The following is a 24,887-nucleotide window of genomic DNA, read 5'->3' as shown; positions in this document are numbered from 1 at the left end:
AAATTGTTTCCAGCTCCCAGCATGGTCCGAACAATGGTAAAGATATGCTGGGAGATGCTGTTTCAAAAAAAAAAAAAAATCACACCACCCATCATCTCGCTGCAAATCATACAGTGACTACAGTGCTGATTAGAGGCAGAATGAACATTTACATTAAGTGACTCACCGGTGACGTCTCAGATTCTAGATCTTTTTCTCCATCCGGTCCAGACCTCTATGATGACTTCTCCCGGTCACAACCCATTTCTGCAGTTTGCTTCTCAGATGTCTTCAGCTTCTCACTTTTCCTACATTTCTACACCTATAAACAAAGATAAAGTTCTCATTATACCACACACTACGCCCCTAAATATAATAGCGCCATACACTGCACCTCTAATTATAATAGCACCATACACCATGTCCCACACACACACACACACACTGTGCCCCCTGTAGATGGTGCCTGCCATAGAGCACCCTGTAGATAGTGCCCCCCATAGAGCCCCCTGTAGATAGTGCCCCCATATAGCCCACCTCTGTATAGTGTCCCACATATAGCTCCCCCTATAGTGCTCTACAGATAGCCCACCCCTGTATATAGTGCTCCACGTATAGCCCAACCCTGTATATAGCCCCCCTGTAGATATAGCCCACCCCTGTATATAGTGCTCCACAGATAGCCCACACCAGTATATAGCCCCCCCTGTAGATAAATCCACACCCGTAGATAATGCCACACACTTTTTTATTACGATAAAATAACAAACTATTCAAACTCACCTTAATCCCGTTCCCACGCCGTCCGGCAGCAATGGAGACCTGCTCTCTTCTGCGCAGGTCTCCTGGGGTTGAACGCTTCTCTGCCAATCAGCGCCTTTCAACGATGCAAGCGGCGCAAAGTATCGAGCCGCTTCACTTGTAGAAAGGCGCTGGCTGAATGGCCGGCAGTGGTGGATTAAGTAGACCATAGGCCATGGGCTGTTCCACAAACTTGGGCCCCCCTTCCCTACCGCCGCTCTGCCGTGTCTATAGTGAACACCACCTTTTTGTGTGAGCATTGACAAATGGTTGTTACGATTCCCCTTGTTAAAGGGCTGTGTCCCTACATACTGACAGTCTCCAACCATCGCTGACAGTATCACACGGTGTAGGGACACCTCCTTCTGACAATGGGAATGGTAACACGAATTTGTCTATTAGCTCTGGGTACACAGAAATATGTAGAATACAAGAATTACCTGCAACAGACATGTCAGGAGAGGAGATCCCCTATAGAGCCAGTGACGTCTTCTCTGATGGGAGCTGTTTTCTTTTCTTCTCCATCTGGCACAGACCGTTATGGCGACTTCTCCTGATTAGACATCTTTGCCCATCACTTCTGCAGCCATTTCCAGCCCCTATAGAAACACACAAATTTAGACACCAAGGCCCAGGACCATACATTAAAGGGGTGGTGCGGGCACAGACCGTTTTTTATACTGATGACCTATCCACGTGCCTGGACAACCCCTTTTACTCGTACTAATAAAATTGGACCACAGACTAGATAATAGAATACATACAGACCCCAGACCTTCTAAGCTATTGCAGTCCCCAGACCAGACCCCCAAAACAAATACAGACCCCCATCACAAGCAACCTGAATAAATACAGACCTCAGACCGGACCCCTAAATACGGACACCAGATCTGACCCCCTACACTAATAATAACCCCAGACCTGACTCCCTTAATACAGACCTCAGACCAGACCCCCTAAACTAATACAGACCCCTAAATAAAAACCCCAAAACTAATACAGACCCCTAAATACAGACCCCATAAACAAATACAGATCACACCCCCAAATACAGACCCCCTAAATACCGACACAGACCTCAAACTAAAACAGACCCCCTAAATACCGACCCCAGATCACTTAAACTAACACAGACCCCTAAATATACAGACCCTAAATCCCTTAATCTGATACAGACCCCAGACCAGACCCCCTAAACTAATAGACACCAAACCTCCTAAATACAGTCCCCAAACCAGGCCCCCTAAATACAGACCCCCACACCAGCCCCCCTAAATACAGACCCCACACCAGCCCCCTAAATACAGACCCCACACCAGACCCCTAAATACAGTCCCCACACCAGACCCCTAAATACAGTCCCATTAAACAAATCAATCCCCTTATACTTACATAGTCAGTCTTCCCTGTGGAGTCGCTGTTGCTGCTGAAGTCCTGCGGTCATGTGACCAGCAGGTCTCTAAGCAATAGTAAGAACTTCAGAGATTAGGTCATGTGACCAGCAGGTCTCTAAGCAATAGTAAGAACTTCAGAGATGAGGTCATGTGACCAGCAGGTCTCTAAGCAATAGTAAGAACTTCAGAGATGAGGTCATGTGACCAGCAGGTCTCTAAGCAATAGTAAGAACTTCAGAGATGAGGTCATGTGACCAGCAGGTCTCTAAGCAATAGTAAGTACTTCAGAGATGAGGTCAGGTGACCAGCAGGTCTCTAAGCAATAGTAGGAACTTCAGAGATGAGGTCATGTGACCAGCAGGTCTCTAAGCAGTAGTAAGAACTTCAGAGATGAGGTCATGTGACCTTATGTCTAAAGGTCCTTTTGCAGGACATACACAATGCAGTTTCATCGCGTTTTTTTGCCGCGATTTGCGGCAAAATCGCGTCAAAACTACAATGTACCATGATAATCCGCCATTGATGGCCGGGCACATGCCCCCCCCCCTGCCATCCCCAGCTACGCTCCTGATTACACCCTGTAGTAAAAAAAACGCTTTGTGAAAATAAAAGTTCGTCACTTCTTGAGTCCTTTTTGCAGCCGTTTTTCATTGTGTCAATAAAAAAACAGCTTAAAAAAAAAAAACGCATCAAAAACTTTTGCTTAAGAAGCAGCTGAAAATCAGAGGCCGTTTTCCCTTAAAAACATCCGCAACAAATAGGCAAATGTTGTGATTTTTGCAATGGAAAAGCTGCGATTCCGCCTGCAAAAATCACGAATCCGAAAAAAGTGTTTTTTTTCTAGCATTATTTCCGCAGTGGAGATTCCAAACGAAAAACTGCACCACAATTCTGTGCATTTTTTCTGGTGAAATTCCCTGCGGCTCCCATGGCGTATACGCTGTGTACTTTTACGCAGCGTATCCCCCCTGTGTGCCCTTACCCTATACGTTACATACATCCACTATTCAGGAGGGGAGGCCTCGCAGCAATTCATTAGTAATGTGAGAGGCCAATGTGGTTACTGTTGTGATACCGCCATAAATAGGGAAACCGCCGCTTATCTTCTATCAATCACATTATCTCCCCCGTCCAGTATGATGAAGACACTAACAGAACATTAAAACGTGGATATTGGGCGAATCTTTATCTTTACAATTAACTCGCTGACAGAAATAAAAAGACTTAAAGCGCTGCCGTTTCAAAGAAACCAAATCACCCCATAAGGCCCCATGCACATGACCGTATTTTTGTCCACCCGTAAATACTGGCATAAATACGGGTCCTCGGTCACACGTATTCAACCAGTATTCCACCCGTATTTACGGGCACGTTTTTGGCTGCAAAATTGCACTGCACTAATCGGCAGCCCCTTCTCTATATCAGTGCAGGATAGAGAGAAGGGACAGCCCTTTCCGTAATAAAAGTAAAAGAAATTCATACTTACCCGGCCGTTGTCTTGGTGACGCGTCCCTCTCTTGACATCCAGTCCGACCTCCCTGGATGACGCGGCAGTCCATGTGACCACTGCAGCCAGTGATTGGCCTGTGATTGGCTGCAGCGGTCACATAGGCTGTAACGTCATACCAGGAGGCCGGACTGGAGGAAGAAGCAGGGAGTTCTGGGTAAGTATGAACGTCTTTTTTTTTTTTACAGCTTTATCTATATTGTGATCGGTAGCAACTGTCCAGGGTGCTGAAACAGTTACTGCCGATCGTTTAACTCTTTCAGCACCCTGGACAGTGACTATTTACTGACGTCGCCTAGCAACGCTCCCGTAATTACGGGTGCACACACGTAGTCACCCGTAATTACGGGAGTCCCATAGACTTCTATTGGCTGCCCGTGCCGTAATTACGGCCTGAAATAGGACATGTTCTATCTTTTTCAACAGCACGGGCACCTTCCCGTAAGCATACGGGGAGGTACCCGTGACCAATAGAAGTCTATGGGCCCGTAATTACGGGAGTTTTTGTGCATGGGGCCTAAATCTGTAATGTCAATATTTTTCTGTTTGAGATGGAATAAATAATTTCCTTTCCATACACATTTATTTGTGTGTGTGTGTGTGTGTGTGTGTGTGTGTGTGTGTGTGTGTGTGTGTATATATATATATATATATATATATATATATATAAAAGCAGAGGATTGGAGCAGCACTGTGAACAAATGCCTGACTAGGCTGGTGCAAAGCTTCAAAAATAAAGGCGTGACCTCTCCTTATGTGTTAGATATCCAAAAAAGAGAACGTGAAGCAGCACTCAAATACAGTGACTTGAAAATGCCTTCATAGAGGAGGTGAAACGTTGTGGTTCCATGTTGGATGAATAAATTCACTTTATTTGAGTGCTGCTTCACGTTCTCTTTTTTGGATATATATATATAAAATGTATAACATATAACCGCTTGTTGCTTTATTAAAACAAACACAAAAACCGTCATTGGTTTGGTCCGAGCCTACCCTTGTAGTTTACCTAGTGGTACAGTTGGCAGCTTCTGATTGGACGCTTTGAATGATCCCATCCTCAGAGCTCCTCTGCACCAGCCGTCTCCATAGAACTGCAGGTGTCAGTTGGTGTCAGTTGAGCGGATAATAGACAGTGAGGGACTTGAGATCTGTGTAAGAGACGATGTTTAGGGACGGCCTTAGGTGTGTGTGACCTGTACGAGTGCACGGGGTGCTGCACCCTCCCAGCATGTAGGGGGCAACACTGGGCTCTGCCCCTATTCTGTCCTCTCCTCCTCGTTACACACACGGAGGAAACAAGAGCCGAGGAGCAAGAGCAGAGGAGGAAGCTCCGTCACAGCCCGTCCTGCAAGAAACCTGTGATCCTGTCAGCAAGGAGAGATGTAAGTGTCTATGTGTGTGTATGTGTCTCTGTGTTCGTGTGTGTATATGTTCCAGTATGTGTGTGTGTGTATATATGTGTATATATGTCTCTATGTTAGTGTGTATATATGTGTGCCTCTGTGTGTGTATATATGTGTGGGTATAGTTATCAGAGTGTGATATCTGTGGTGTTACATAGGCCTGCAGGTGACATCTACTACATTATCTGTAATCAGAGAGTTATCACTGTGTTATCTGTAGTGTTACATAGGACTGCAGGTGACATCTACTACATTATCTGCACAGTGTATATATGGGTATGTATGTGAATGTGTGTTTGTGTTTGTATATATGTTCCTGTGTGTGTGTGTGTGTGTCTGTGTGTATATATTCCAGAATGTGTATATATATATTTGCCTGTTTGTCTAAATATGTCCCTCTATGTATGTGCAGTATATATGTTCCAGTATGTGTCTATATATGTGGTTAATTTTTGGTTTGTGGAGGGCGGCAATAGAGAATCCCGCACAGGGCGCCATCCAACCTAAGGCCGGCCCTGACGGTGTTTATATATAAGTGAGCGCAAATATGGCAGCTAAGAGCTTTTATAATGTGACATCTAGTCATGAAATCCATGAAATCTGGACAGAACCGGAGGAAAGTCTCTCAGCTTATGTGAAGCAGTAAATGACTCTACAACTTGTAATGTTTATACAAGGACCTTCCCAAGAAACGTTCCTCATCCTCTGTTGTAATATTATACAATGAGCGGACCTGACGTTCTATCTGGTAATGATTGTTACTTCACGGTCCAGTCACTAGTACAGCTGTAAGGAAGGCGAGGACTACAGGCAGGAGAAGAACACAGAGACATAAGACACTAAGGGGGGGGGGGGGGCATTTATCAACTCTTCTACGCCAGGCGTAGAAAAGTCGCAAAAGGGATTAAAAATCGCATTTTTGATGCAAATTGCAATTTTTGCCCTTTTTTTGCGCCACTTTCCACACTTTTGTAGAAATGGGGCGTGGTCGAGGGGAAAGGGGCGTGGCCACTGAGCCAACAAATTTATTATGATTCTCCCAGAAAAGTGGCATAAATTATAGTGGAAATCTACGCCAGCTCCTCGCTAACGTATATTTCACTCCATGGGGCATAGCAAGGTAGAGGCCCGCGCTGGACCTCGCAGATCTGGCACAGTTTAGAATTTTCTGTAAAAGCAGAATGAGCCATTACAGAAGAGAGAAAGCAGAATACATTGGGACTAGAGATGAGCGAACTTATGAAAAGTTCGGTTCGGCAAGTTCGCCGAATTTCGTGCAAAAGTTCGATTCGGACCGAACTAGTTCTGACCGAACCTGTAATACAAGAAAGCCCCTAAAAATCGTGTATAACACTGTTTTAAAGCCCTAGAAGCCCTGTATAACACTCTTAGGTCACCCATGAGTGTATCCAAGTACTTTTGAGCTGTCTTTAATGCAAAGTTGGTGTCAAAGTTACGCCAACATGTATGGCTCTAGGAAAACGGATGGGACACGGAGATAACTAACAGAAACCACTGCACTTGTGCATGTTGTATGCTTAATGCATTGTTAAAAAAGGTACAAAAATTTACCATTTTAGGCGGCTGATGCCTGCCAGGGTTCATACATATAAGGTGGTAAAAGAAGAAGCAATGGCTTTTGACAAGCCCTCCAAAAATTGACCCTTTTTATTGGCAGATGCCTGCCGGGGTTCATCCATACATGGATGTAAAAGCAACAAGCAATGGCTTTTCACAAGCCCTCCAAAAATTGACCCTTTTTATTGGCAGATGCCTGCCGAGGTTCTTCCATACATGGATGTAAAAGCAACAAGCAATGGCTTTTCACAAGCCCTCCAAAAATTGACCCTTTTTATTGGCAGATGCCTGCCGGGGTTCTTCCATACATTGATGTAAAAGCAACAAGCAATGGCTTTTGACAAGCCCTCCAAAAATTGACCCTTTTTATTGGCAGATGCCTGCCGGGGTTCTTCCATACATGGATGTAAAAGCATTAAAGCAACAAGCAATGGCTTTTCACAAGCCCTCCAAAAATTGACCCTTTTTATTGGCAGATGCCTGCCGGGGTTCTTCCATACATGGATGTAATAGCATTAAAGCAACAAGCAATGGCTTTTCACAAGCCCTCCAAAAATTGACCCTTTTTATTGGCAGATGCCTGCCGGGGTTCTTCCATACATGGATGTAAAAGCATTAAAGCAACAAGCAATGGCTTTTCACAAGCCCTCCAAAAATTGACCCTTTTTATTGGCAGATGCCTGCCGGGGTTCTTCCATACATGGATGTAAAAGCATTAAAGCAACAAGCAATGGCTTTTCACAAGCCCTCCAAAAATTGACCCTTTTTATTGGCAGATGCCTGCCGGGGTTCTTCCATACATTGATGTAAAAGCATTAAAGCAACAAGCAATGGCTTTTCACAAGCCCTCCAAAAATTGACCCTTTTTATTGGCAGATGCCTGCCGGGGTTCTTCCATACATGGATGTAAAAGCATTAAAGCAACAAGCAATGGCTTTTCACAAGCCCTCCAAAAATTGACCCTTTTTATTGGCAGATGCCTGCCGGGGTTCTTCCATACATGGATGTAAAAGCAACAAGCAATGGCTTTTCACAAGCCCTCCAAAAATTGACCCTTTTTATTGGCAAGGGTGAGTAGTAGCAGCACATTAAAAGACACTGGACGACAGTCACAGGACAAAGCCCTGTGGTGGGGCAGGCCTGCTTGTAGCAGACGGGCGGCAGTGGAGGTTTATTGGTGGTAGTAGTCGAGGTAGCCAACACAGACAGCAAGGGTGCAAGCAGTAGTAGCAGTAGTAGCAGCACATTAAAAAAAGAGACTGGACAGTCAGAGGAGGACAAAGCCCTGTGGTGGGGCAGGCCTCAGGCCTGCTTGTAGCAGACGGGCGGCAGTGGAGGTGTATTGGTGGTAGTAGTCGAGGTAGCCAACACAGACAGCAAGGGTGCAAGCAGTAGTAGCAGTAGTAGCAGCACATTAAAAAAAGAGACTGGACAGTCAGAGGAGGGCAAAGCCCTGTGGTGGGGCAGGCCTCAGGCCTGCTTGTAGCAGACGGCAGTGGAGGTGTATTGGTGGTAGTAGAGGTAGACTAGCCAACACAGACAGCAAGGGTGGTAGGACTGGTAGTAGCAGCAGCACATTAAAAAAAGAGACTGGACGACAGTCACAGGACATAGCCCTGTGGTGGGGTAGGCCTGCTTGTAGCAGACGGGCGGCAGTGTAGGTGTATTGGTGGTATTAGAGGTAGCCAACACAGACAGCAAGGGTGCAAGCAGTAGTAGCAGTAGTAGCAGCACATTAAAAAAAAGAGAGACTGGACAGTCACAGGAGGACAAAGCCCTGTGGTGGGGCAGGCCTCAGGCCTGCTTGTAGCAGACGGGCGGCAGTGGAGGTGTATTGGTGGTAGACTGGTAGTAGCCGAGGTAGCCAACACAGACAGCAAGGGTGCAAGCAGTAGTAGCAGTAGTAGCAGCACATTAAAAAAAGAGACTGGACAGTCAGAGGAGGGCAAAGCCCTGTGGTGGGGCAGGCCTCAGGCCTGCTTGTAGCAGACGGGCGGCAGTGGAGGTGTATTGGTGGTAGTAGTCGAGGTAGCCAACACAGACAGCAAGGGTGCAAGCAGTAGTAGCAGTAGTAGCAGCACATTAAAAAAAGAGACTGGACAGTCAGAGGAGGGCAAAGCCCTGTGGTGGGGCAGGCCTCAGGCCTGCTTGTAGCAGACGGGCGGCAGTGGAGGTGTATTGGTGGTAGTAGTCGAGGTAGCCAACACAGACAGCAAGGGTGCAAGCAGTAGTAGCAGTAGTAGCAGCACATTAAAAAAAGAGACTGGACAGTCAGAGGAGGACAAAGCCCTGTGGTGGGGCAGGCCTCAGGCCTGCTTGTAGCAGACGGGCGGCAGTGGAGGTGTATTGGTGGTAGTAGTCGAGGTAGCCAACACAGACAGCAAGGGTGCAAGCAGTAGTAGCAGTAGTAGCAGCACATTAAAAAAAGAGACTGGACAGTCAGAGGAGGGCAAAGCCCTGTGGTGGGGCAGGCCTCAGGCCTGCTTGTAGCAGACGGCAGTGGAGGTGTATTGGTGGTAGTAGAGGTAGACTAGCCAACACAGACAGCAAGGGTGGTAGGACTGGTAGTAGCAGCAGCACATTAAAAAAAGAGACTGGACGACAGTCACAGGACATAGCCCTGTGGTGGGGTAGGCCTGCTTGTAGCAGACGGGCGGCAGTGTAGGTGTATTGGTGGTATTAGAGGTAGCCAACACAGACAGCAAGGGTGCAAGCAGTAGTAGCAGTAGTAGCAGCACATTAAAAAAAAGAGAGACTGGACAGTCACAGGAGGACAAAGCCCTGTGGTGGGGCAGGCCTCAGGCCTGCTTGTAGCAGACGGGCGGCAGTGGAGGTGTATTGGTGGTAGTAGTCGAGGTAGCCAACACAGACAGCAAGGGTGCAAGCAGTAGTAGCAGTAGTAGCAGCACATTAAAAAAAGAGACTGGACAGTCACAGGAGGACAAAGCCCTGTAGTGGGGCAGGCCTCAGGCCTGCTTGTAGCAGATGGCAGTGTAGGTGTATTGGTGGTAGTAGAGGTACTAGCCAACACAGACAGCAAGGGTGCAAGCAGTAGTAGCAGTAGTAGCAGCACATTAAAAAAAGAGACTGGAGAGTCACAGGACAAAGCCCTCTGGTGGGGCAGGCCTGCTTGTAGCAGACGGCACTGGGGTGGATTGGTGGTAGAAGTAGTAGCAGCTGCAGCACCAACAGCGGCACATTAAAAAAAGAGTGGACAGGACAGAATCCCATAGTAGCAGGCGGCAGTAGCAGGCGGCAGCAGCAGCAGCAATGTAAGATCTAATCAGTGGCATCAGGCACAGGGGTTTTAAAATCCTCACCGATCCACGCTTGATTCATTTTCAGAAACGTGAGATTTTCCAAGCTGTTGGCGGACAATCTTGTTCGCTTAGGGGTGACGAAGCCCCCTGCTGCGCTGAATACCCTCTCTGACGCTACACTGGAGGGTGGACAAGACAGTACACCCATGGCAAACTGGGCCAGTTCTTGCCAATGATCCAATCTGCTGACCCAGAAGTCCATGGGGTCTGGGATCAGCATTTCTGACGGAGAAAGGGCACAGTCCAAGTACGAGTGAACCTGGTTGTTTAGGTGCTGCACCTGGAGATGGTGAACATCCCTTTGGTGACTAGTGCTACGATGTGTGTCAGGTCGGGGTATTGGATGTAAAAATGTTGTCATCATATTTTCCAAACTGAATTGGCTGCTGCTGCTGCTGCTGCTGCCGCTGCTGCCACGGCTGCCGCCTATTGCAGAGGTAGCTCTGCCAGAGGCGGTGGAACGATGAGACAGTGGGGAGCGGAGAGTGGCCCCCCGGTCAGACATGCTTGCAGCGGGTGTCTGCCGTTTGAAAGCCATGACAAGCTGGCTGCATAGCTTCTCTCTATAATAAGCCAATTTTGCCTCCCTCTCGGAAGGCGCAAAAAACTCCCCCATTCTGGCTTTATACCGAGGGTCTAAAAGTGTGGCTATCCAGTAGTCATCTCTTTGCTTCATGCTAACAATACGACAGTCAGCGCGCAAGTAACGAAGCATACAGCTCGCCATCCTGGCCAGCGTTTCAGAGGGCCCGGTTGGTTCCATCTCCGCCCCATACTGCCATGGTTGTCCATCATCAAGGTCGTCGTCAGACTCGTCATCACCACCATCACTGTCATGTTGTGCGGCTGCCTCGTCCCCTATCCCTTCCTGTGATTCCATCTCCAAATCCAGCTCCTCTTCAGGTCCTGTTTCCTCATCCTCCTCCTCCTCCTCAACATCCATAGCCAGATGTGATCCTTCCTCCATCCTTTGCTGAATCATCGCTGTGAGCGTTTGCTCCATAATGAATATCAGCGGCATAACATCGTTCATTCCGCTAGCGTCACGGCTCACAAATCGTGTGGCCTCTTCAAAGGGCCTCAAAACGCGACATGCGTCTCTAACCAGCTGCCAGTGCCTGAGCTCGAAATTACACTGGCTCCAAACGCTGCCCGTCTGCTGCATCAGGAAATCATTCACGGCTTTCCGCTGTTCGTACAGACGGTCCAACATGTGCAGGGTGGAATTCCATCGTGTTGGAACGTCGCAAATCAGGCTGTGTTCTGGGAGATTGTTTTGACGCTGCAAGTCCAGGAGGGCGTGCTTAAATGCATACGAACGTCTAAAGCGAACGCAAACCCTCCTGGACATGGCCAGCACACCCTTCAAACCAACATATGACTTTAAGAAGCGTGTTATGACCAGATTGATCACATGTGCCATGCAAGGAGCGTGTGTCAGGTGACCTAGACGCAGTGCAGCCACAACGTTCTTGCCGTTATCAGAGACAACATTGCCCAGTGTGAGTTTCAGAGGAGACAGCCAGCGTGCGATTTCCTCCTTGATGCACAGCAGCAGCTCCTGCCCTGTGTGGCTTTTCTCGCCCAGGCTCAGCAGGTGTAAGACAGCGTTGTGGCGCTTCACCTTGCACCTATGAAAAGAGGAGGGAGGAGGAGTGGAAGATACGCTGTGTCCTGTCGGGGACGGGAAGACCTCCAAGGAGGAAGGCAAGGAGGAGGAGGAGGAGTAGGAGGAGAAGGATGGTAGGCGCCTGGTGTCCGGAGTTGAACTAGAAACATACAAGCGTGGAGGTGGTAATGCCTGGCATTGCTGCGGTGGTGCATCGGACTGCAAAATATTGACCCAGTGGGCCGTGAAAGACATGTACTGTCCCTGCCCATAGTTGCTGCTCCACGTGTCGACGGTGGCATGTACCCTGCTGCACACGGATAATTGCAAGGACTTGGACACCTTTTCCTCCACATGCTTGTGCAAGGCAGGGACAGCTGTTTTGGAGAAGTAATGTCGGCTAGGTATTCGCCACCTAGGCTGAGCGCACGCCATCAATTGCTTGAAGCCGGCGGAGTCGACCAGGTGGTATGGCAGCGACTGCACCACCAACAACTTTGCCAGGTGTGAATTAAGCCGCACGACAAGTGGATGACTGGGTATATATTGTTGCTTATTGGACAACGATTCCGTAATGGATAACTGACGGGACATAGGAGGAGCACTAGATGACAGTGATGATGATGATGACAACGACATGGTGGATAAGGCCTGGCTACTACTTAGATGACAGGGACTCGGAGCAGCAGCAGCAGCGGAAGAGGGGTCTTCATTAGATGTACATGATGGTGGGGCATGTTGATTGTCCCACATGGCCTTGTGATGCCGTTCCATGTGTTTACGTAGAGCAGTAGTTCCTACATTGCTGCCCTGCCCACGCCTTACTTTCTGCTTGCAGATACGGCACTGTGCCATGTTTTCCTCCTCTGGGAAGGTACAGAAAAATTGCCACACGGCAGAGTACCGTAAAGAGGTAGTACCACGTCCACCACCACCACCACCACCACAACCACCCGAGCTTGCCCCTTGTCTGGCAGGCTTTTTTCGGGAACCTACACCAGCATCTGTGTCGCCGTCACCGGCTCCTGAGCTGACCCTACCGCTGCAACGTTTTGCAGATTGACTTCTGCCCCTACCTCGGCTTGGCTGTTTATCACATCCAGTGCCGCCACTACTACCCTCCTCCTCTGACGCCGTCATCACCTCGTCACCTGGTTCCCACGTCCTGTCTAAAACAACATCATCATCATAGCCTTCCTCATCATCCCCGCCACTTCTGTCACTGTGTTGTGAATGTGATGTGACATCATGGCGGGCTCCATGCCCCCCCTCATTACTGCGTCTGCCACCACGGCTACCACCACCAACACCCCCACTACCGCAGCTATGCGTCTCGGTCACCGCTTCCACCTCCACCACCGCCGCAACACACTCCGTTGGCTGACTCGCGGAAAACAAATCATCATCATCACTATGTTGTTCAGTATCTTCCTTCGCACCCGAGGAGATGTCTCTTAGGACTCTCAGGAAAGATGGCTTCCCGCTAGGAAGGGGGAGCGAAGACATAGATGATGGAATGGAAACGCTAGAAATACCTATATTACTACTGTCACCGTGCCAAGGAACTGTAGAGGATCTGGAATCCAACGAAACCTGGCTTGAAGCCAGATCGTCAGAGTCTTCCTGCTGAGATGACCGCGAGCCAGCCAACCAGTCCACAATGGCCGTATTGTCTAAAGTAACCCGCCCACCGGAGGAGATGGACAAGTCTGGCTTGCTGATACTACTACTAGCAGGCACATGGCAGCTGCTACTAGTGGAACTGGGCACATGTCTTGTGCCACAAATGCTGCTACTGGGTCTGGCACCAACAGATCCAACATTTGGACTGGAAGAGGAGACGGCATGGGTGTTTCTTCCTCTACCCCGTCCTTTCACAACCTTTTTTTTCCCAGACATTTCAGAGCCCCTTTTAAAAGCGTATTCACACACGGACACTGGCTTGGCAAATGGCAATGAATGAGAATTTCAATCAGCCTCGCTGCAGTGCACTCAGGGAATGCTGGGCCTTGTAGTACTACTAGGCTGCCTGTATGGCAAGTTGGATTGTTATTCCAGGGATGAGCCCCTTTTAAAAGCGTATTCACACACGGACACTGGCTTGGCAAATGGCAATGAATGAGAATTTCAATCAGCCTCGCTGCAGTGCACTCAGGGAATGCTGGGCGTTGTAGTACTTCTAGGCTGCCTGTATGGCAAGTTGGATTGTTATCCTGTTAATAACGGCCAGGGATGAGCCCCTTTTAAAAGCGTATTCACACACGGACACTGGCTTGGCAAATGGCAATGAATGAGAATTTCAATCAGCCTCGCTGCAGTGCACTCAGGGAATGCTGGGCCTTGTAGTACTACTACTACCACTACTACAAAGGCTGCCTGTATTGCAAGTTGGATGCAATGGGGATGAGCCCCTTCTAAAAGCGTATTCACACACGGACACTGGCTTGGCAAATGGCAATGAATGAGAATTTCAATCAGCCTCGCTGCAGTGCACTCAGGGAATGCTGGGCCTTGTAGTACTACTACTACCACTACTACAAAGGCTGCCTGTATTGCAAGTTGGATGCAATGGGGATGAGCCCCTTCTAAAAGCGTATTCACACACGGACACTGGCTTGGCAAATGGCAATGAATGAGAATTTCAATCAGCCTCGCTGCAGTGCACTCAGGGAATGCTGGGCCTTGTAGTACTACTAGGCTGCCTGTATGGCAAGTTGGATTGTTATTCCAGGGATGAGCCCCTTTTAAAAGCGTATTCACACACGGACACTGGCTTGGCAAATGGCAATGAATGAGAATTTCAATCAGCCTCGCTGCAGTGCACTCAGGGAATGCTGGGCCTTGTAGTACTACTAGGCTGCCTGTATGGCAAGTTGGATTGTTATTCCAGGGATGAGCCCCTTTTAAAAGCGTATTCACACACGGACACTGGCTTGGCAAATGGCAATGAATGAGAATTTCAATCAGCCTCGCTGCAGTGCACTCAGGGAATGCTGGGCGTTGTAGTACTTCTAGGCTGCCTGTATGGCAAGTTGGATTGTTATCCTGTTAATAACGGCCAGGGATGAGCCCCTTTTAAAAGCGTATTCACACACGGACACTGGCTTGGCAAATGGCAATGAATGAGAATTTCAATCAGCCTCGCTGCAGTGCACTCAGGGAATGCTGGGCCTTGTAGTACTACTACTACCACTACTACAAAGGCTGCCTGTATTGCAAGTTGGATGCAATGGGGATGAGCCCCTTCTAAAAGCGTATTCACACACGGACACTGGCTTGGCAAATGGCAATGAATGAGAATTTCAATCAGCCTCGCTGCAGTGCACTCAGGGAATGCTGGGCCTTGTAGTACTACTAGGCTGCCTGTATGGCAAGTTGGATTGTTATTCCAGGGATGAGCCCCTTTTAAAAGCGTATTCACACACGGACACTGGCTTGGCAAATGGCAATGAATGAGAATTTCAATCAGCCTCGCTGCAGTGCACTCAGGGAATGCTGGGCCTTGTAGTACTACTACTACCACTACTACAAAGGCTGCCTGTATTGCAAGTTGGATGCAATGGGGATGAGCCCCTTCTAAAAGCGTATTCACACACGGACACTGGCTTGGCAAATGGCAATGAATGAGAATTTCAATCAGCCTCGCTGCAGTGCACTCAGGGAATGCTGGGCCTTGTAGTACTACTAGGCTGCCTGTATGGCAAGTTGGATTGTTATTCCAGGGATGAGCCCCTTTTAAAAGCGTATTCACACACGGACACTGGCTTGGCAAATGGCAATGAATGAGAATTTCAATCAGCCTCGCTGCAGTGCACTCAGGGAATGCTGGGCCTTGTAGTACTACTACTACCACTACTACAAAGGCTGCCTGTATTGCAAGTTGGATGCAATGGGGATGAGCCCCTTCTAAAAGCGTATTCACACACGGACACTGGCTTGGCAAATGGCAATGAATGAGAATTTCAATCAGCCTCGCTGCAGTGCACTCAGGGAATGCTGGGCCTTGTAGTACTACTACCACTACTACAAAGGCTGCCTGTATTGCAAGTTGGATGCAATGGGGATGAGCCCCTTCTAAAAGCGTATTCACACACGGACACTGGCTTGGCAAATGGCAATGAATGAGAATTTCAATCAGCCTCGCTGCAGTGCACTCAGGGAATGCTGGGCCTTGTAGTACTACTAGGCTGCCTGTATGGCAAGTTGGATTGTTATTCCAGGGATGAGCCCCTTTTAAAAGCGTATTCACACACGGACACTGGCTTGGCAAATGGCAATGAATGAGAATTTCAATCAGCCTCGCTGCAGTGCACTCAGGGAATGCTGGGCCTTGTAGTACTACTAGGCTGCCTGTATGGCAAGTTGGATTGTTATTCCAGGGATGAGCCCCTTTTAAAAGCGTATTCACACACGGACACTGGCTTGGCAAATGGCAATGAATGAGAATTTCAATCAGCCTCGCTGCAGTGCACTCAGGGAATGCTGGGCCTTGTAGTACTACTACTACCACTACTACAAAGGCTGCCTGTATTGCAAGTTGGATGCAATGGGGATGAGCCCCTTCTAAAAGCGTATTCACACACGGACACTGGCTTGGCAAATGGCAATGAATGAGAATTTCAATCAGCCTCGCTGCAGTGCACTCAGGGAATGCTGGGCCTTGTAGTACTACTAGGCTGCCTGTATGGCAAGTTGGATTGTTATTCCAGGGATGAGCCCCTTTTAAAAGCGTATTCACACACGGACACTGGCTTGGCAAATGGCAATGAATGAGAATTTCAATCAGCCTCGCTGCAGTGCACTCAGGGAATGCTGGGCGTTGTAGTACTTCTAGGCTGCCTGTATGGCAAGTTGGATTGTTATTCCAGGGATGAGCCCCTTTTAAAAGCGTATTCACACACGGACACTGGCTTGGCAAATGGCAATGAATGAGAATTTCAATCAGCCTCGCTGCAGTGCACTCAGGGAATGCTGGGCGTTGTAGTACTTCTAGGCTGCCTGTATGGCAAGTTGGATTGTTATCCTGTTAATAACGGCCAGGGATGAGCCCCTTTTAAAAGCGTATTCACACACGGACACTGGCTTGGCAAATGGCAATGAATGAGAATTTCAATCAGCCTCGCTGCAGTGCACTCAGGGAATGCTGGGCCTTGTAGTACTACTACTACCACTACTACAAAGGCTGCCTGTATTGCAAGTTGGATGCAATGGGGATGAGCCCCTTCTAAAAGCGTATTCACACACGGACACTGGCTTGGCAAATGGCAATGAATGAGAATTTCAATCAGCCTCGCTGCAGTGCACTCAGGGAATGCTGGGCGTTGTAGTACTTCTAGGCTGCCTGTATGGCAAGTTGGATTGTTATTCCAGGGATGAGCCCCTTTTAAAAGCGTATTCACACACGGACACTGGCTTGGCAAATGGCAATGAATGAGAATTTCAATCAGCCTCGCTGCAGTGCACTCAGGGAATGCTGGGCCTTATAGTACTACTAGGCTGCCTGTATTGCAAGTTGGATGCAACGGGGATGAGCCCCTTATAAAAGCGTATTCACACACTGGCTGAGTAGTGAGTAGTGGATGAGCCCCTTCGATTTCTGAATTCCTGCCTTTTAGATTCCTAAAGCTTTCCCTTACTGCACAGAGATGCTATTCCTACAGCTCCTGTCTGTAAAATGGCCGCTGAGCTCCGTGCATAGACTTTTATTGCAGGCTTGAGCCCGCCCCTATGCTGCCTCCCGATAGGCTGGGAGAGCCGTTTGCAAGGCATTATGGGGTAGCCTGATGTCAGGTGATCTTCTGTAATCCTCCATTTTAGATGTAACATGTGGCAGGCGCCAAAATGTAGCCGGGTTCGGTCAAAACGGGTTCGGCCGAACCCGGTAAAGTTCGGATTCGCTGCGAACCGAACTTTTCCTGAAGTTCGGACCGAAACCGGGTTCGGTTGTCCCGGTTCGCTCATCTCTAATTGGGACCCTAAAGAGGTCAGGAGCTTTAAATTGTTTGGGGTTTCCGGAAAAAAATGATCTTCTGTGCGTGAATATAACCTTAAAGAACCAGTTCCTGTTGTTCAACCCCTTAACTGCTTCCCGCAAAATGTTGTGTCAGATATGTCATAGCGCGAGGGGTGATGTATGGAGCGCTCACGCGCTGTGTGTGCACCATACGCTGCGGCTGTCAGCTGTGTATTACAGATGACACCCGGGACTAACGGGCAGAAACAATGATCGCGCTGATTTCTGGCTGTTTAATCCCTCAAATGCTGTGGTCAGTCACGACGGCAGCATCTGAGGTGTTAAAAAGAGGGGGCGGCCCCCTCTGACAGCTCGTCACCCCCACCCGCAATGAGATCGCAGGGTCACTATGGTTGTCATGGCAGCCCAGGGCCTAATGAAGGCCCCCAAGACTGCCTTCACTCTGCCTCTCCTAAGTCCTGCATGTGGCAGGGCTTAAAGTGTAGCTAAACGTTTAAGAAACTTCTGACATGTCATAGTGACATGTCAGAAGTTTTGATTGGTGGGGTTCCGAGCACTGAGACCCCCACTAATCGCTAGAATGAAGCAGCTGAAGTTCTCGTGTGAGCGCTCAGCCGCTTCGTGTCTGTTCGGCTTTTTCCGGAAACCAATGTATCGGAGAAAGTCTAAGAGCCCGTACCGAGCGCTTCAGCTCCGTACTTTTAGCGATAGGTGGGGTCTCCGTGCTTGGACCTCCACCAATCAAAACTTCTGACATGTCACTATGACATGTCAGAAGTTTGTTAAACGTTTAGCTGCACTTTAACAGAAGCCTGTGGAAATGACAATATACTGCAATACATTAGTATTGCAGTGTATTGTGCCAGCGATCTAACAATCGCTGCTTCATGTCCCCTAGCAAAAAAAAGGGAAATATAGTTTTTAGTAAGGAAAAAAGAACAAATTAAAAGTAAAAAAAAATCACCTTTTCACAGTTTTCCTCTAAAGTAATGTAAAAAATAAAAAAAAGTTAACAAAATTGGTATAGCTGTTTCTGAACTATTCAAATATAGCGTTATTTAACGTGCATGGTGAACCCAAAAATATTTAAAACCCCAAAATTGCTGTTTTTTGGTCAACTTAGCTCTTAAAAAAAATTTAATAAAAAGTGATCAAAAAATTGCATGTACCAAAAAATGGTACCTATAAAAACTAGAGCTCGTCCCACAAAAAATACGCATCACACCGCTCAATCGATGAAAAAATAAAAACCGTATGGCTCTTAGAATGTGGCTACACCAATAAAAAAATGTTACCAAAAAGTTTTTTTTCTTTGAAAGTAGTGTAATTTAAGAAAACCTATATAAATTGGTATCTCCGCAATCGTATTGAGCCACAGCATGTAGTTCCGTTTTCATTTTTACCGCACGGTGAAATCTGTAAGAACGAAACCCAAAAAGCCATGAAGGGATCGCAGTTTTTTCCAATTTCAGCACGCAAATAATTTTTTTTCCGTTTACCAGTGCATTGTATGGTACTTTAGATGCTACTAATAGAAACTACGACGCCTCCCGTAAAAAATAAGCCCTCAAAGTCTATTAAAATGGCTTCGGCCTGAAGAGGTTATACAAGCCATTTTTCATTTGTCACTCGCCTTCCTAGAGTCATAACTTTTTTATTTTTACGTCAATGGAGTGGTGTGTGAAGGATTATTTTTTTGCGAGAGGAGTTGTAGTTTTTTAGGCACCATTTAAAGTACCATGTAATGGTTGAATTTGAGAAAACTGAGCTTCCTCCATGTTTTTTGGGTTTAGTTTTTACTGTACACACTTACCTTCTCTTAAGGTAAAAGTAGATTTAACATCTACTTTTACCATAAAGAGGCTCTGTCACCAGATTTTGCAACCCCTATCTGCTATTGCAGCAGATCGGCGCTGCAATGTAGATAAGAGTAACGTTTTTTTTTTTTTAAAAACTAGCATTTTTGGCCAAGTTATGACCATTTTTGTATTTATGCAAATAAGGCTTTCTAAAGTCCAACTGGGCGTGTATTATGTGTGTTACATCGGGGCGTGTTTACTTCTTTTACTAGCTGGGCGTTCTGACGAGAAGTATCATCCACTTCTCTTCACAACACCCAGCTTCTGGCAGTGCAGACACAGCCGTGTTCTCCAGAGATCACGCTATGACGTCACTCACTTCCTGCCCCAGGTCCTGCATCGTGTCGGACGAGCGAGGACACATCGGCACCAGAGGCTACAGTTGATTCTGCAGCAGCATCGGCGTTTGCAGGTAAGTCGATGTAGCTACTTACCTGCAAACGCTGATGCTGCTGCAGAATCAACTGTAGCCTCTGGTGTCGATGTGTCCTCGCTCGTCCGACACGATGCAGGACCTGGGGCAGGAAGTGAGTGACGTCACAGCGTGATCTCTGGAGAACACGCTGTGTCTGCACTGCCAGAAGCTGGGTGGTAACGAAGAGAAGTGGATGATACTTCTCGTCAGAACGCCCAGCTAGTAAAAGAAGTAAACACGCCCAGATGTAACACACAAAATACACGCCCAGATGTAACACATAATACACGCCCAGTTGTACTTTTACTGTAAACACGCCCAGTTGTACTTTTGCAAGCCTCATTTGCATAAATACAAAAATGGTCATAACTTGGCCAAAAATGCTCGTTTTTTAAAAAATAAAACGTTACTGTAATCTACATTGCAGCGCCGATCTGCTGCAATACCAGATAGGGGTTGCAAAATCTGGTGACAGAGCCTCTTTAAAGGGGTTGTCCGAGATACCAAAATTTTTTCAAAAACTGTGTCATACATTACCCCTTATACAGACAACCTAAATAAAGCATTATTTCAAAAAAAATTCTACTTGGCACATTTCTGCTTTGAGTTTAGCACGGCTTGTTTACATGCAGTTCAGCTCTGGTTTGTTGATCTTTCCTTGTGAGGAAACTTTTTTCCCGTGCACGCTCCTTGCAGGCTGCAATGAGCGTGCACGTACCTTCCAAGAGTTCACGTGAGCTGTCCCTGCTCCTCCCCGCTGACATCCTTCACTGGACTTGTCTTCTTGCTGACATTCTTGAAGGATGGCGACCGTTCTCCCCCCATTATGTTTTCACATTTATGTTTTCTTTCTCTTTTCAGGTCTATAAACCTCTTCGTGTCTCCCCTCACCCTCGTCCACCCTCACCCTCGTCCACCCTCACCCTCGTCCACCCTCACCCTCGTCCACCCTCTTCTATCTCATGTCTCTCTCCACTAAGGCCATGTTCACACACAGTTTTTTTGCAGGAAGAATATCTGCCTCAAAATTCCGTCTTGAAGTTTGCGGCAGATTTACCTCTCCCTGCACGTTGATTTTTGCGTCATTTTTCCCGGAGTTTTTTGTGCGCTGTTTGCGGCTTTGTTTGCGTTTTTGTTTGCGGCTTTGTTCGGGTCGTTTTTCGCTTAGTTTATCTTGGCGTTTTTTGCTTGTTTGTTTGCGTCTTTTTTTGCGATGTTTTTTGCTGTGTTTTCCGTTGCGTTTATCGTAGCCTTTTTCGCGTCGTTTATCGTTTCTTTTTTTGTGTCGTTGTTTGCGGCTATTTTTGCTGCTTTTTTCGTTGCGTCTTTCGTGGCGTTTTCCCAGTTGTTTTTCGCGGCGTTCTTTGCCTCTTTGTTTGCGGCTTTTTTCGCGTCTTTTTCGCAGCGTTTTCCATGGCGTTTATCGTAGCCTTTTTTGCGTCGTTTTTCGCGTCTTTTTTTGCGAAATTGTTTGCGTTTTTTTTTCTGGGTTTTTCGTTGCGTCTTTCGTGGCGTTTTTCCTGTCGTTTTTTGTGGCGTTCTTTGCCTCTTTGTTTGCGGCTTTTTTCGCGGCTTTATTTGCGATCTTTTTCGCGGCGTTTATCGTAGCCTTTTTGGCGTTATTTTTTGCGTCTGTTTTTTGTGCCGTTTTTCGCCCGCGGCAATTGAGTGCCACGGGCATAAAACAACGGGAAATACGCTTTCTCTGCCTCCCATTGAAGTCAATGGGAGGTCAGAGGCGTAAACGCCCGAAGATAGAGCATGTCGCTTCTTTTTCCCGCAAGGCAGTTTTACTGCTCGCGGGAAAAAGACGCCGACGCCTCCCATTGAAATCAATGGTACGCATTTTCGGGCCGTTTTTGACGAGTTTTGCAACGCTGTTTCCGCTTAAAAAAAACTCGTCAAAATACTCTGTGTGAACTTAGCCTAATGCTGCCTCCGTTATTGTACTTCATGTACCATTCCTCCTCCTGCACTTTGTGTTGTGAGGAGGAGTCATTTTATTACATAGATGACACACTACCCCTCCCCCACCTGTACCGAGCGCTATTGTAACTTATCGGAGTAGTGGAATCCCACTATGGTCGGGGATTCCGCTCCTGCACGCTTTGCTTGGACATAGACCTAGGCAGAGACATGAAGCAATCCGTTGTGGACCGGAATCATAGTGGCGCTGTCTACCTAAGGGCGGATTTACACGAACGCCATATACGTCCGTGCAACCCGCGTGTTTTTCACACGTGTGGCACGGACCTATGCAAGTCTATGGAGCAGTGCAGACTGTCATTGATTTTTGCGCAGCGTGATTCCGCTGCGTATAACTCACGACATGTTCTATATTCCGGCGTTTTGCGCGAATCACGCACCCATTGAAGTCAATGGGCGCGTGAAAACCACGCATTGCCGCACGGAAGCACCTCCATGCAAACTGGCTGTTTTGCACAACAGCTGTCAAAAGGATGAACGTAAACAGAAAAGCACCACGTGCTTTTCTGTTTACAAACATCCAAATGGCGTGTCATAATGATGGCGGCTGCGCAAAAACCACGCATATGACGCTGCCTCACGGAGCAGGTAAGTGGCTTTTGCGCAGGCAAAATTCCACGTGTTTTGCCTGCGCAAAAACGCCACGTTGGTCTGAATCAGGCCTTCTACACATTTTTAGGCAAGTTAGTTCAGACATTGATGGGAACTCGGCTGCGGACGATAGGCAGCGGTGCAGAAATTTCAGGCCGCAGCATGCACTGTCTGTTGCGGAGAAGTGGAATGGCACAAAGTATTTCAGCCTTTGCAATGCAAAAACCGAAATCAGTGGCAGGTCCGCTGTGTTTTCTGCAACGTCTGAATTACCTGTCAAAACTGCAAATATTGCTGCAGATTCGTTGCGTACTTTCCCCTAAATCTGCAACAACATTTGAAGCATAAAAACTCTGCCACGTCTGAACGTGCCCTAATAATAACAGCCAGCGCTGTGGCCACCACAGTATTAGCGATGGTCAGCTACTGGATGTTACCCAGGTATGCTATTCCCGGTGCCCCTGGTGGCGGAGGGTAACAGGGTCATAGTGATGGTTAGTGTTCGTCCAGCCCCGTCTTATGCCTCATGCACACTTGCGTGTAAGATTGACGCCCGTGAGAAACGCGTATGAATGGGGTCAGTTTGTGTGCGTTCTGCATCAGTGTGCTTAGCAAGTGGCATGCGTTATTCACGCACTCAGAAAGGCCATTTTTTTGTTACAACAAATTGCGGCATAAATCACGCAGCAAACACGCTTGTTTTGTTCGTGGTTTTCACGCATGCGTCTACTTTAATGTGAGTGTAGGTGCATGATAACGCGCCAATAGAGGACATGCAGTATGTTTCACGCAGCGGACTCTCGCTGCGTGAAAACGGCCCCATTGAAATAAATGGGTCGCGTGTGCTATGCGTGGTTTCGACGATCAGCACACGGACGAGATTCACCCTGGTGTGAATGGGGCCTTAGGCACGATTTACACAAGTGTGAATCACGTCCGTGTGCTGTGCTTTGAAAAAACGCACAACACACGCGACCCATTTATTTCAATGGGGCCGTAGACACATGCGTGACTTTTCCGGCAGCGAGAGTCCGCTGCGTGAAACATACTGCATGTCCTCTATTGGTGCGTTATCATGCACCTACACTCACATTGAAGTCAATGCATGCGTGAAAACCACGCACCGCACACGTGTTTGGTGCGTGATTTACACAGCAATTTGTTGTAAAGAAGAAGAAAAAAATGGGCTGGCTTTGTGAGTGCGTGAATAACACATGACAATCGAAAAGCACACTGATGCATAAGGGCGGATTTACACAAGCGTGTGCGTTTTGCGCACACAAATACGGTGGCTTTTTGCGTGCGCAAAATGCACTTGACCGCTCCGTGTCATGTTCATACGGATGTGCGTCTGCGGTTTTCGCGCAGCCGTCATCATTATGACACTCCGTTTGGATGTTTGTAAACAGGAAAGCACGTGGTGCTTTTCTGTTTACATTCATTATTTTACTGCTGTTGCGCGAATTACGCGCGTCACACGGAAGTGCTTCCATGGGGTGCGCCTGATTTTCACGCACCTATTGACTTCAATGGGTGCGTGATGCTCGAAAAACGCAGAAATATAGAACATGTCGCGAGTTTTACGCAGCGGACTCACGCTGCGTAAAATTCACGGACTGTCTGCACTGCCCCATAGACTTGCATAGGTCCGTGCCACAAGCGTGAATACCACGCGGGTTGCACGGACGTATAGCACGTTCGTGTTAATCCGCCCTAACGCAAACACACGGATGGGATTGACGCAAGTTTTTCACGCGCGGAAAATACACACGCTAGTGTGCATGAAGCCTTACTAATGGACGCTGTTAGACAGTGGCCATTAATAATGCACTAGTAATACATTTTTAAATAAATGAGAAGGACATAGAAAAAATATTGTAATAAAATAACACACAACACTGGTTAACGATTTTATTACAAATAAAAAAGGTGTCATTGAAGTAGTCCTTGAACTTGATGTAGTACCAAGGACCCAAACTGTAGAGGGATACTTAGATACACTGCTCATGTGTGATACTGTTAGACCATGTATCTAAGCCTACCACAAGGTAGCCTTAGTAACATTACCCAAGCAGACAGTGTCACACATGGGCCATGTATCTAAGAATACCACATGTTAGGCTTAGATACAGGGCCCCAAAACACTAATCTTAGGGTATGTTCACACGGCAGCGTCCGTAACGGCCGAAATTAAGGGGCTGTTTTCAGGAGAAAACAGCCCCGTCATTTCAGCCGTAACGGCATGTGCTTGAACGCCGCGTCCATTACGGACGTAACTGTAGCTGGTTTTCCATGTAGTCCATGGAAAACGGCTTCATTTACGTCTGAAGAAGTGACATGACACTTCTTTGGCGTGGGCGTCTATTTACGCGTCGTCTTTTGACAGCGACGCGTAAATATACGCCTCGTTTGAACAGACAAACGTCAGCCCATTGCTTTCAATGGGCAGATGTTTGCCAACACTTTCAAGC

General features: G+C 47.6%; 1 long non-coding RNA gene across 1 annotated transcript in view; it reads left to right on the top strand.

The window, feature by feature from the left end:
• The first annotated feature begins 4,879 nt into the window (after positions 1 to 4,879).
• LOC142699180 (uncharacterized) overlaps positions 4,880 to 24,887 on the top strand; it is a 31,521-nt gene continuing 11,513 nt past the window's right edge. Inside the window, exon 1 of the long non-coding RNA XR_012866067.1 lies at positions 4,880 to 5,063. This is a non-coding gene — a long non-coding RNA (uncharacterized LOC142699180). The remainder of the gene's footprint in view (positions 5,064 to 24,887) is intronic.

The sequence above is a fragment of the Rhinoderma darwinii genome, unplaced genomic scaffold (assembly GCF_050947455.1).
Source record: "Rhinoderma darwinii isolate aRhiDar2 unplaced genomic scaffold, aRhiDar2.hap1 Scaffold_140, whole genome shotgun sequence".
NCBI classification, from domain to species: domain Eukaryota; kingdom Metazoa; phylum Chordata; class Amphibia; order Anura; family Rhinodermatidae; genus Rhinoderma; species Rhinoderma darwinii.
The sequence above is the reverse complement of the archived record's forward strand: the minus strand, read 5'-3'. Positions and strand labels throughout refer to the sequence as shown.